The sequence below is a fragment of the Suncus etruscus genome, chromosome 4, assembly GCF_024139225.1.
Source record: "Suncus etruscus isolate mSunEtr1 chromosome 4, mSunEtr1.pri.cur, whole genome shotgun sequence".
NCBI lineage: Eukaryota > Metazoa > Chordata > Mammalia > Eulipotyphla > Soricidae > Suncus > Suncus etruscus.
Genome location: NC_064851.1, coordinates 48,066,679 through 48,081,415, shown reverse-complemented (window position 1 = coordinate 48,081,415; position 14,737 = coordinate 48,066,679).

Here is a 14,737-nt window from a genome sequence, read left to right as displayed (position 1 = left end):
ATACTGTTGGAAAAATTCATCTATACAGTAGGGCAAATATCTATATAGAGAGCATTTGTTCTTCATTACATGAGTTTCCTTTCTCTCCCTTTGGATCCTAAAGCCTCATTCCATTTCTTAGTTCAGGATATTATTCCCTTTTTTCCCTTAAATTTTCTTGAGAACCTACAGTTTTATAGATTATCTATATATGTCATTAAACTTGTTCTTGTCTTCTATTGATTTCTCTAATGTAGTGATCAACCAGTCTATCAGGAACCCAGAGTGATAGGGGAACTGTCCATCTCAACAGTCCTATAACATTTCCCATTGATAGCTTAATATTAATATTAACATTATTATAACATTATTGTTCCTTTAGCTGGATGTTAAGTCTTCTTTCTGCCTCATTATTCTACTGTGTTCTAGCACAGTACACTAGTGCTTAAGATACAAAAGAAACAAAATAAATACAGCATGGGAATATAATACTTGCATATTTATTGTGTAATTTCTTTCAGCATTATGGCTTGCTTTAAGTCTCCATATAATGTCAAAGGATATGGAACTGAAGGAAAAAAAATGCATAGTCATACAACTCAGCCAGTAATAGCAGAACTATTTCCAGTGTATCACTCCCTGTACCTCCTAAATAAATGGAGTAAACTTTTGTAACTTAAATCCTTCTTCAGGGTTTGTTTAAAGAAGAATATAACAATGGGAAAATAGCTTTCAGTAGAACTAGGCAATTTCCTTAAATATGCACACTTGTCAATAGACAAAAGAATATCTTAAAATTAATAAATTATATAAAAATATGCATTATTATGTTAGTTGCTTAGACTTTTATTTCTCTGTCAAATAGGAATGTATTACATACAAGTACTTTGTATGGAAAAGTGAACAGAAATTGAAGTTTATTGTTATTAAAAACTATGAGGCAGATAATAAATTCTTGTGTTGCAATTATATATTTGCCAAAAAACTGATTTCTCAGAATTCATTATTCTTTGCTACATAAGTGTGACTAACCTTGTACTCATATTTGTTACATAATTGGTGAGATTAATTGCACATATTAAGATACTTAACATTATTATTTTATTCTTCTCTAAAACAAAAATAAATTAATCATTTTTCATTTTTTCCTGTCTAAAATGTTACTAAAGCATATTTATAATCTCAAATTTCTAGAAACACTTCCTTGAAGTCACTTTTTTTTAAAAATTAAGTTGACTTGCCAAGAAACTTTAAGCAGCTTGCCTTCTTTGCTTTTCATTTGCAACATTGGCTCCAATAATGCCAAATATAGGAAGACTAATCTGTAGGAATTAATCTCCAGTGATTGATTATAAAAAGATTTCAATTATCAGGAACATTCCATGTTGGCCTTCAGCAAAAAAGGGTTAGTGTGCCAAATATGCTACTCATTGAATGCTAAGAAAACAAAAACTGGGAAAATTTATAACAGTTACTAGTGTTTCCAACAACCTTCTCTTAAGAAATGTTCCTGATAGAAAAAAACCATGATTTACGGGGCAGAAAAGATAGCATGGAGGTAAGGTGTTTGCTTTGCATGCAGAAGGTCAGTGGTTCGACTCCTGGCATCCCATATGGTCTCCTGAGCCTGCTAGGAACGATTTCTAAGCATAGAGCCAGGAGTAACCCCTGAGCACTGCCAGGTGTGGACCCCCCCCCAAAAAAAAAGAAAAAGAAAAAGGAAAGAAAAAAAACATGATTGGAGGGGTGATCATTTTCTTCAACTCTACTAACCTTACATACAGATTTTTTGTTTGTTGGTTGTTTGTTTTGGGATGGCACACCTGACGACTCTCAATAGTTACTCCTGACTCTGCACTCAGAAATTACTCAAAATTACTTGGCAGGCTTAGGGTACCACCTGGGATGCTGGAGATCGAACCCAGGTTGGCCACATGCAAGGCAAATGTCCTACCATTTTGCTGTCTCTCCAGCCCCTTACATACAGTTTTTTATCTCTCTTTCCCTATATTTGTCTTTATGGTTTTCTAAGTAAAAATTCATTAAAATTATTCAAGATAATATTTAAATAACTTTTATTTAAATCCCTATTTTAATTATTTTCTCAGTTAACAAATATCAAAATTGTTAACTTCCACTTGAAAAGTTCAGGATAACAAAGCATTTATTAACAATTATAAATGAAATTGTCTATGCATGATTTGGCTACATAAGATAACTACAAAATATAATTTGAGTTAAGAGCAAATAAATGCAAGGCTAGGTTTTTAATAAAATACAGTAGAGACATGGTTATGCAATTCACTCAAAAAGGCACACATAAGGGCAGGAGTGATGGCACAGCAGGTAGAGTGTATGCCTTGCATGTGGGCAACATGGGATGAATCCCCAGCATACCATGTGGTTCCCCCAAACCTGCCAGGAGTATTGCCTGAGCACCACTGGGTATGCCTCCACCAAAGGCATTGATTAAATCCTTATTTTGTATTAGAAATCAACATACTAACTTTTCTTTTTTTCCTTTTATTTAAAGTTAATTTCTTTATTTAAGCACCATGGTTACAAACATGTTTGTAGTTGGGTTTTAGTTATAAAAAGAACACCCACTTCACCAGTACAATATTCCCACCACCAATGCCCCCCATTCCCCTCCTCCCCCATCCCCTGCATATATTTAAGACAGGCATTCTATTTCTTTCACTCACTACCATTGTCATGATAGTTATCAGTGTAACATGCTAACTTTTCTAATGTAATCTGGAGATGTTAACAACTTAAAAATTTTAAAACCTTGCTCTATTTTAAAAAAAAAAAACTTTCATACCATTTTGGTATTTGCTATGGTTTGGTTTTGGATCACACTTGACAGTGCTCCAGGGCTACTTATGGTTACTTCTTGGAGTACAGTGCTATAAATAGGGACTAAACATGGGGTTTCTACATGCAATGCATTGCTTCAATACTATGAATCATTTCTCTGTTCCCTTTCACTATTTCATATATTTATTAATTAAGGCATTGGTTTTATCTCCTCTATTAGATTTTAATCAATTTCAAAATAGACAATCTTATTTACCTACACTTCCTCTAATAATCATATAAACACTTGGGAAATTTCTTAAACTGAACTGTATTTTATATAAATGTAATTATGGGGTGAGAGGTGAAATGAGCTATACTTGAACAAGCAATAGAATTTAGGACTTTCACATTCACAGCTGTTTTACTCTGTAACTTATAATGTATATAATTTTAGTGTCTAAAAAGTTTACTAATTTTTTTCAATTGTGTGCTTAAAATGGAAACATGTATGAAAGCCTGTTTGAATAAGACTATTTAGTGTTAAATTTTATTTTGACTCAGCAGATTGATTCTTTAACTGACTTCTATGAATGTGATCCAAAGTTGTGGGTGGCAAAAATGTAGTCTGTGGACCATATGTGTTCTCTAGGCTATATTCAAAACACAGAGAGTTCTTGAATTCCAGATGTAACTCAGGCTTCTGGTACACTATGTCTAAGAAAAGCCATACTTAAGATATTTGAGACAGTGATGAGCTGGTTCCTAAAAATTGCATTGCCCACCCTTACCTTCTTCACAGAATTTAGCTTTCATTTACCAAGTTCTAAACAGCTTTTGAGCAAATATTTGATAATATATACACAAGAACTTTTGTACACATTTTCATCTTTCATTTTTTTTTTTTTTGGTTTTTGGGCCACACCCGGTGACACTCAGGGGTTACTCCTGGCTATGCACTCAGAAGTCGCTCCTGGCTTGGGGGACCATATGGGATGCCAGGGGATCGAACCGTGGTCTGTCCTAGGCTAGCGCTGGCAAGGCAGACACCTTACCTCTAGTGCCACCACCCTGGCCCCCCATCTTTCACTTTTACCTCCATACTGATTCCATCAGATTTTATCCTCTAGCATTATTCTATTAATTTAAATTAATCCTTACCTTTGTAACTAGATTTACCATATCCTGATCACAAAAAAAAATCCAATATTCATTTATTGTGATGTTAGATCACAATAATTTTTACTAAAACTATGTGCTAAAGAGATAAAATAAATTCAAATAGTCAAATACTAGGGTCATTATAGAAATAATGCCAAGGAAGAATGAGGAGGAGGCATACTGGAGATAATACAGGGGCATTGGTCAAAGGTCTTGAGCATTTTAATGGTGTAAAGGTGAGGTAGCAATCTACATAAAAAAACATAAGCAAGACTGGAGTAATAGTACCCTACACCAGGTAGGGTACTTGCCTTGTATGTGGTCGATGATGGTTTGATCACTGAAGCTCCATATACTTCAGTGGGCACTGCCAGGAGTAATTCCTAAGTGCAGAGCCAGGAGTGACTCTTAAGCATTGATGGATTAAGGACCCATAACCATCAGAAACAGGTTTAAAATGGTTGAGAAAAAATTAAGTGAACTGCCCCGAAAGACAAAATGGTAAGAACAGAAACAACAGTCAATTCTTCAAGAGAAATGCAGCTAAGGGGGGAATGGAAAACTTTATGCAGCATCTCAGAGAACTTCTGTGCTGGAACAACAGCAATTAACTGAGTTCCTGATTGCAGGGGCTGCTGGCAAAAAAGCTGAAAAGGCACAGTGAGCCTGTACATTAGAGCAGAAGCCTACAGTGTGGGCTAATGGAAAACATGAAATTATGAATCCTCATCACCACCATAGTCTCTCAGCTCTCCAAAAGTACAAAGCCCAGAAAGGAAGATAGAAAAAAATCTACTGAAATCCCAGAAAATACAGAAAAAAGCTCAGAAGCATATAATATCTCAGAGATACATCAATATACACCTCAGATCTAAGTCTTTGTGTGTGTGTGTGTGTGTGTGTGTGTGTGTGTGTGTGTGTGGTTTTTGGGTCACACCCAGCAGTGCTCAGGGGTTATTCCTGGCTCCAGACTCAGAAATTGCTCCTGGCAGGCACGGGGGACCATATGGGATGCCGGGATTCAAACCGATGACCTCCTGCATGAAAGGCAAAATGCCTTACCTCCATGCTATCTCTCCGGCCCCAGATCTAAGTCTTAACTAACACTAACCAGGCCAAGAGTTGAGACAAGCTTCCCTGTATCCTAGAAGGTCAAAACTCTGAACCCAAGGATGAAGCCAAAGGGTCAGGGTAAAATACTGGGAGCATAAAATCAGAATTTACCTCAGTGATAGCCTTGAGAGCATAACAGTCATAATGGTGAAACAGAGAAACCCACTGAGCTCTTCAGAGAAAAGTCTGGATGACTCTACCAGTACTAATCAGCTCAATAATCTCTCAGACAAGATCTTTAGTATAGTGGAAATGTTTAATGAGCTGAAATAAACTATAGTACAGGCAATCACAAAACACAAAAATGTATGGTAGATATCATAAATACATACATGCATACATACAAATGTATGTATGATATTCTACAGGTAAGAAATGAATGGAATGATACATTAAAACTACCTAATAAATTGAGTTGTATGCAATCAGAAATCATAAACTTAAAGAGGATAGGCAAAATAAAATCTTAGTGAGAGACCTCAACAATAAAACTATAGAGATTAAAGAAAAATAGGTGATTTTGAAAATAGAGCACAAGAAATATCCAGAACACAAAATATTTAAAAATGCTTGAAGAAAAATGAATAATATACCAGAGAATTATGGAAGAAACCAAGAGTATAGTGATAAAAGTATCCAAGGAATAGGAAGTGCGATTAACAAAGAACTACTAGTGAAGGAAATCCTAAGAATTTTCCAAAAGTGAGATTTAAGAAATATTTGTCATGCATCAAATTAAAGAAATTAAAGATTTCTATCAAAAATAAACACAAACAGAAAAACTCAAAGACAATGGTGATCAAAGTGACAAAGACAGAGTCAGAAAATTGAAAACAGCAAAATCAAAGAAGGAACTTACATATGAAGGATCTCCTGTAAGACTTATAGCAGGCCTATCAAGTGAGACACTATAGGTCAGAAGAGAAACATGGCATACAGTTTTTTAAAACCTCAAAGAAATAAATACGTCACCACGAACATTCTATTCAGTTAAATTGTCATTCATATTTTTAAGTATTAATATAAAGCTTCATGAACAAGTAATAGCTTAGGAAGTCATAGTCTCAAAATAAGTTTGTACAAAGCATTAATGTAGCTTCTTTAAAAACCAAGACAAATTTGTAAACATCATAATATTTACCAAAGTATGCCAATAAATTATTTCATCTCAATTGTCTCAATATCATTTGCCTGAAATCTTAATGCCAAATTTTGGGTTATAATATCACCATTCTGCATCTATCTCTCGCCCTCTGACTTATTTCACCCAGCATAATAGATTCCATGTACATCCATGTATAGGAAACTTTCATGACTTCATCTCTCCTAACTGCTGCATAATATTCCATTGTATATATGTACCACAGTTTAGGGAGAGAGATAGATGCAGAATAGTGTCACTCATCTATGGGTTTTAAGAAAAATGAAAGACATTCTTGTAATAATTTTCAGAGACAAAAAAGAGGAGGGCTGGAAGTTCCAGCTCACTACATGAAGCTCACCACAAAGAGTGATGAGTGCAGTTAGAGAAATAACTACATTGAGAACTATCATAACAATGTGAATGAATGAGGGAAGTAGAAAGCCTGTCTAAAGTACAGGTGGCAGTGGGGTAGGGAGGAGGAATATTTGAGACATTGGTGATGGGAATGTTGCACTGAAAGGAAATTCACAGCTTATATACCATATAATTTATGGTAATGTAGCTTGAATTGGGAAAAAGAGATAATAGTAACTTGAAGAAATACATAATGAACTTAGCCTGTAACAAAAGTCTATGGTGTGCAGTTGCCTATTTCAGTGGTCTCTATGGACATAAGCATTAGATCATAGTAGCCGACGTAATTCAAAGAAAATGGATAAATTGGAGTATTTTGTCAAGACATTGTCATAATGAGCACTTTAGTTGGAAACTAGTATACTAGAGCACTGAAATTTGAATGTTGGGTGTCCAAATTTTATCTCCAAAACCACTGTGGTGGTTGAAGAGTTATTTATATATATACATATAATAAAATTAAAGCACTAAAACATAATGAAGTGAACACTTCAGTGAGAGTCTCTGGACATATTCTGCACATGTTATGGTTTTGTAGTAAAGCTTTAAGAAGTAAAGAGATGCCACCCAATTTCTTGTTTTTCAAAATGGATTTGACTAACCTATGTCTTTTGTGTTCCACACGAAATTTATAATTGATTGTTCTAAGTCTTAAAAAATGATGCCTGGGACTGAAGCTGTAGCACAGCAGTAGGGCATTTGTCTTCCCAGGGCTGAACCAGGATGGAACTCAATTCGATCCCTGGCATCCCATATGGTCCCCCAAGCCAGGAGTGATTTCTAAACACATAGCCAGGAGTAACCCCTGAAAATGCTTTCAGTTTTTCACTGGTAAGGATAATGTTGGCTGTGGACTTATTGATAGCTTTAATTATCTTGAGGAAAGTGCCTTCTACCACTATTTTGTTGAGTGTTTTTTATCATGAAAAGGTGTTGGAGTTTATCAAATGCCTTCTTTGTATCGATTGATCTGATCATGTGTTTTTTGTCTTTCTTTTTGTTGATGTGGTTGATTTGTGTATGTTGAACCATCCTTGCATCCCTGGGATGAAACCCACTTGGTTATGATGTATAATCTTTTTGACATGCTGCTGGATTTAGTTTACTTAGATTTTGTTAAGGATTTTTGCATTGATGTTCATTAATGAGATTGGTCAGTAGTTTTCTTTCTTTATGGTATTTTTGTCAGCTTTGGAAATGAGCATATTAGCTTCATAATAGAAATTAGGGAGCATTCCTGTCTTTTCTATGTTTTGGAAGATTCTAAATTCAATGGTAGTAATTCTTCTATGAATGTTTGATAGAATTCACCTGTAAAACTGTCTGGTCCTGAACTTTTATTCTGGTTGAATTTTGGGGGTGGGATTTTTGGGCCATACCCGGTGATGTTCAGGGGTTATTCCTGGCTATGCACTCAGAAATTGCTCCTGGCTTGGAGGACATATGGGACGCCAGGGGATCAAACCTCAGTCCATCCTAGATTAGCATGTGCAAGACAAACATCCTACCACTTGTGCCACCATTCTGGCCCCTCTTGTCAAATTTTTTAATTACTGTTTCAAATTCCTTAGATGAGATTGACTAGTTTAGGCTTTTTATTAAGTCTCAGGAGATCATATTTTTCCAAGAATCTGTCTATTTCTTCTGGGTTCTCTAACTTAACTGAATACAGTTTTTCTTAATAAGTCCTCATGATGTGTTTCTTGAGATTATATTGCAAACTCTCCCCTTTTGTTTTCCAATTTATTAGAGTATTTTATCTTTTATCCTTGTGAGTCTTGCCAGCAATTTGTCTATCTTGTTTATTCTATCAAAAAACAAGCTCCTGGTCTCACTGACTCTTTGAATTGTTTTCTTTGTTTCTATGTTGTTGATTTCTGCTCTAGTTTTCATTATGTTTCTTCTTCTACCCATGTTTGGATTCCTTTGCTGCTGGTTTTCCAAATACTTAAGGCATCCCTTTAAGCTATTTATTGTGTCATTTTACTCTTTCCTATTGTAGGCCTGTATTGCTATGAGTTTCCCCCTAATTAATTTCATTTTTGCTGTGTCCCATAGATTTTGGCAATTTTTTTCTTTATTGTCATTCATCTCAAGGAATATTTTTATTTTTTCCTTGAGTTTCTCTTTGATCCAGCTGCTGTTGAAAAGCACACTGTTTAGTCTCCAGGTGTTAGAATTTCTCCTCATCATTTTACAGATAATCTTGTTATCTGTTGTGTTGTGGTGTGATAGGGTGCTTGGCATAATTCTTATAGTTGCGAATTATTTAAGTTAGATTTGTGTCCTAAGGCATGTCTATCCTAGAGAAGGTTTCATATGTAGTTGAGAAGAATATGTATTCTGCTTTCTGAGGGTGGAAGGTCCTGTATATGTCCATTAATCCTAGTTATTCTAGTTTCTAATTTAGGGCTTTTATGTCTTTACTAGTATTCTGCCTAGTGGATCTCTCTATTGGCAACAATGGTGTGTTGAAATCTCCCACTACTATTAAATTTTCATCCAAATGTTTCTCTAGGTTTGCAAGCAAAAGCCTTCCATATTTGCTGGCTCTACATTTGGTGCATAAATGTTGATCAGAGTTAGTCCTTCTTGGTCTAATGTTCCCTGATCAATAGGTAGTGCCCAACTTTGTCTCTGAGTACTTTCTTGAGGTTGAATGCAATTTGGTCTGAGATAAGTATGGCTGTCCCAGCATTTTTTATTTTTCAGTGGCATGTATAATTAATTTCTATCCATTTACTCTTAAGCCTGTGTCTATCCTAAACTTTTAAGTATGTTTCCTGTAGGCAGCTGATGTCTGTGTTAAGTTTCCTAATTCAACCCTCTACTCTGTGCCTTTTAATGGGAGATTTTAGTCCATTGACATTTGAGGAAATTATTGACAGAAAAGATTGTTGTACTATTATATTGTTGTTGTTGTTGTTCTTGTTACAATTGGGTGTTTGGTTTGTGTAATTGATCTCTGAGTAGTTTATTTAGGGTGGGTTTGGGTAGCACAAATATTGGGAGTTCTTTTTTTGTTTGAGAATGTTTTTAACTCTCCCTCCCATGTAAATGAGAGTTTTGCTGAGAAGTGGACTCTAGGTTGGTAGTTTCTTTCATTCATTACTTTACATATGTCATTCCACTGTCTTCTTGCATGAATTGCTTCAAATAGAAGACCTGATTTATTTTATGTTCCTTCCATTATACTTGAGATTTTTTTCTTCGTATTGCTTTGAAGAATTCATCTCTCTGTTTTTTTTGTTTTTTTTTAAATAAATATAATTTTTATTTTAATCATAGTGGCTTACATATCATTGACAATAATATTTTTGGTACATATTAAAATAAAATCAGGGGAATTTCCATCACAAAATTGCCCTCCCTCCATCTCCTTTCCTGTCCTACCTCCCATATCCTCCTCCCTCACCCCCAGTGCTGCCAGAATAAGTGGTCCCCTCTGTGCCTAGCTTACTACTTAGTGGTCCTACCCCTGTTTGGTTTTGGTACCTGCCTTATTTCCCATTCTAATTGGGAGGTGGGACTAGTATCAAGTTATGTAGTTTTGTTTAAAGAAGAAAAAAAGTAATAAACTGGGGGAAAAAAATCAAATACGCCAAAAATGGGTGGAGTCCTTCTGGAGGCTCTCATCCTAGGTTGGAGAGACGAAGGGGAAAAAGAAGGTGAAACACCACAACAGTACAAAAAGAAGAGTCAAATAAAATATCCAGTGAGCACACCAACAATAAAGATAAGCACCACATAAAAGCCATGGTCTTGAGATTAAAAAAACATGGCAGAGCACATAAAGGAAGAAAAGAAAAGAAGAAAAAATAAATATAAATGGAGACAACAACTTCAATATCCACACCAAAACAAAGAAATCAGCAAAGACTAGATAAATAAGAAAAATTGTTTTGTGCTTTTTTCTTTTTTTTCTTTTTTTCTTCCCTCCTGCACAGGCACAGTAAATATTGGGGTTATTCGAAAAGGAATTCCCTTGGCCTAAGAGATACAGGGTTTCTCCACCCTGTATGTCACGTGATTAACTATAGACTCCTTTCAGCTTCATTTACTCTCCCCTTGATGCTTTTGTGGTGTATGGAAGACTTCTGCTTCATCATGGGTATTAGAATCAGATTTCTGTATCTAGAGATCTTGGTATCTGCACAGGTCAGGGAGTGGAACTTATGATGAAGTCTTTCTTTGTGGTTCTAGAAGTTCTGTTCCCTCAGTGTAATTTTAATCCATCTTCTGTGGTTGGTGGTCTTGGTCTTTGCACTGATCCTAGGATGGGGTCTGGGATAGCGTCTTTCGTTATGTTTCCAGAAGACCCATTCCATTGCAATCGTCTCAGACAGACCTCTGGAACTAGAGATCATGGTTGTTGTGCAGGTCGTAGCTCAAACCCTAGACTAAAGCTTTTTCTTTATTGGTCTCAGGAAATATACAGACCGGTCATGGTTCTATCAGCCAGTCATCTGTAAATCGCGATCTTGGCATTTGAACAGACCAAAGGATGACAAGTCTTCTGATTTTGTCTTATCGTTAGCTGGTGAGGTAGAATAACTTGCTTTTAGGTCAAGTTGTTCCCAGTTTCCTCATTTTCAGGATATCATATTAGAGCTGGCACTTGTTGGTGTCCGGACAGTATTAAGGATGTCCCAGATGGGATCTGTTTCCTGTGGCTGTTGTGAAGAACTGTGTCATTTCTATGTCCGGGATCCAGGGTTCAAGGCTGAACGGTTGGTGTCTGGGGCCTAAGTTGGGACCACATGACATATTTTCAAGGTGGAAGATGCCCCTGTATTGTAAACAAGTATGAGTTCTTATCTCTAGTAGATAAGAGCTCGTTTTTATACGTAAAATTTCCCCCTTTTTTAGTGTGCCTTTGCAGGGGGAAAATGGTGCTACATTATATTGCCAGTGCATTTGAGAGTGGAAAGAGAAGAAAACAAAAATAGGTCACACCCCAAAAAAGATAAAAATAGAAAAAAATATATGTGCTCACACATATATATATATAAAAAGAAAAAAATTTTAATAAAATAAAAAAGTAATTAAAGGAACAAAGTGATGCAAGAGACTACCTTACATTTGGGGAATAGCAGGTAAAGAGGTAGTGTAATACAGGTCTTATACTTATGATGGAAGTATAGGTTTCCCCATTGTCTTTTGAGATTTTCTTTTGGTGTGTGGGTTCCCGGGCACCTTTTCATCGCACAACCTGACCCTCTTGAGAGGATCCTTCACTTCCCTTGTATGGTTGATTCCTAGATACTTGATGTTTTTTGATACTATTTTAAATGGAGTTATATTCTTAATCTCTCTTTCCTCTACTTCATTATTTGTATAGAGAAATGCTACTGCCTTTTGTGTATTGACTTTGTAGCCAGCCACTTTGCTGTATTGGTTTATTGTTTCTAGGAGTTTTACTGTGGACTCTTTAGGGTTTTCAATGTATATCATCATATCTGCAAAAACAAATAGTTTGAGTTCCTCTTTTCCTATTTGAATTCCTTTGATTCCCTTCTCTTGTCTGATTGCTATTGCTAGGACTTCTAAGACTATGTTGAATAAGAGTGGAGAGAGTGGACATCCTTGCCTAGTTTCTGACCTTAGTGAAAATGCTTTCAGTTTTTCACCATTAAGGATAATGTTGGCTGTGGACTTTTCATAGATAGCTGTAACTATCTTGAGAAATGTTCCTTCCAGACCTATTTTGCTTAGTGTTTTCAACATGAATGGGTGTTGAATTTTCTCAATCGCCTTCTCTGCATCGATTGATATGATCATGTGGTTTTTGTCTTTTTTATTATTGATGTGGTGTATGATGTTGATTTATTTGTGTTTGTTGAACCAGCCTTGCATCCCTGGGATGAAACCCACTTGGTCATGGTGTATAATCTTTCTGATGTAGTGCTGGATTCGGTTCGCTAAGATTTTGTTGAGTATTTTTGCATCTATGTTCATTAGTGAGATTGGTCTGTAGTTTTCTTTCTTAGTGGTATCTTTGCCCACTTTGGGAATCAGAGTGATATTGGCCTCATAAAAGGAATTGGGGAGGATTCCTGTCTTTTCAATGGTTTGGAAGAGCCCGTGGATCAGTGGAAGTAATTCTTCTTGGAATGTTTGATAGAATTCACCTGTAAAACCATCTGGGCCTGGACTTTTGTTCTTGGGGAGTTTCTTAATTACTGTTTTAATTTCCTCCGAGGTGATTGGCCTGTTTAGGCTTTCTTTACTTCTCTTTTCTTTTTACTTTTTCTTTTTTTTGGGGGGGACACACCCGGCAGTTCTCAGGGCCCACTCCTGATTGTGCTCAGGGATCACTTCTGGCAGGCCTGGGGTGAGGACCATATGGGATGCTAGGGATTAAACTCAGGTCAGCTGTGTATAAGGCAATTGCTCTATCCACTGTACCATTGTTCTGGTCCCTGTTTCTTATCTTTTTTTTATAATAATCATTTGCACACATCAGTAAAATAACTCATTTTCATTAATAAAAGCTAGATTATTAAAAAAAAAAAAAAGCTAGATTCTAGGACCGGAGTGTTAGCACAGCAAGAGTGTGTTTGCCTTGCACACAGATGGCCCCAGATGGACCCGGGTTTGATCCTCAGCATCCCCGATGGTCCCCCAAGCCTGACAGGAGCGACCCCTGAGTGCAGAGCCAGGAGTAACCCCTGAGCACTGCTGGATGTGACCCCAAAAACCAAAAAGAGAGAGAGGGAGAGAGAGAAACCAGGACCCAGGGATATCATCAGAGCAGCCAGCCTAGCCTTACTGAGGCAGGATGCGAGGGAGGCACAGTTAAAGCCCCCCACCCCTGCATTGCCCCAAATGACATCCGTGAAGTCCAGAGCTTCTGAAGAGTGACCGGACCATTGGCCAGCCAAGCGATAACAGCACCCGGGGCCTTACTGCTCCTTTCCTCTCCACAGGGACTGAGTTGCGTGCATAGGGCTGGGCATGATCTTGAACCTGGCGAAGGAGCGCAAGCTGTTGGAGCTGGCGTGGAGCGTGGCAGGCATCCTGGAGCACATGCTCAAGCACTCAGAGGAGAAATGCCAGTGGCTGGTGGTGGTTGGCGGCCTGGATGCTGTGCTCTTCTGGTGCCACCGCATTGACACGGCCCTGATGCACCACTGTGCCCAGGCAGCCCAGTGGCACATAGTGGAGAAGTGGGTGGCCGAGTGGCTCTTCCCGCTGGCCTTCTTCAAGGAAGACGAGCCCCTGCGGCCATGCTGGCCACCAACAAAGAGGCGGAGCGTGAGGTGGAGTGCTCGGCACGCTGGCGCTTGTCGAGCCACCGGTGGCCTCACTCGACCCCAGCCGCTTCGCCTGCTGCCTGGTGGATGCCAGCGACAGGAGCCAGGGTCACAGCCCGACGACTTGCAGCGCCTGGTGTCCCTGCTGGATTCCTCGCACTTGGAGGCCCAGTGCATCGGGGCCTTTTATCTCTGTGCCGAGGCTGCCATCAGGAGCCTGCAGGGCAAGACCAAGGTGGGCAGAAGAAGCTCCCGGGTAGGTCAGGGAGCCTGGAATGAGATGAGATGGTCTGGGAGACTTCCCAGAAGAAGAGACATAGAAGTGGAACTTGAGGGGAGATGGAGGGTGCCAGGAAGATAGTACAGTGGGAAGGGTGCTTGCCTTGCATGCTGTTTGTTGACCAGGGGTGGATCCCATCGGGTTCCCCAGCACTGCCAGGAGTGATTCCAGGAGCACTGGTGAGTGGGACCATAACACACACACACACACACACACACACACACACACACACACACACACACACACACACGAAGGGAGGGAAATGAGATGGTTGGGGAAATGGTGCAAAGGACCAGGGGCATGATTTGCATGCAGGAGGCCAGGTTTGAACCCCAATACTGCATGGAACTCAGAGCACTAGCTGGAAATAATTCCCACAGGTGTGTCCCCAATAAAAGAGGAGAGGGAGGAGAAAGGGAGAGAGAAAGGAGAGAGAGAAAGAAAGAATGAGAAGAGAGAGAGGAGAGAGAGCTGTTTAGGCTTTTTACATCCTCCTTTTCTAGTCTTGGAAGCTGGTATTTTTTCCAAGAATCTGTCACTTTCTTCTAGGTTCTCTAGCCTGAGTATAGTTGTTCATAATATGTCCTCATG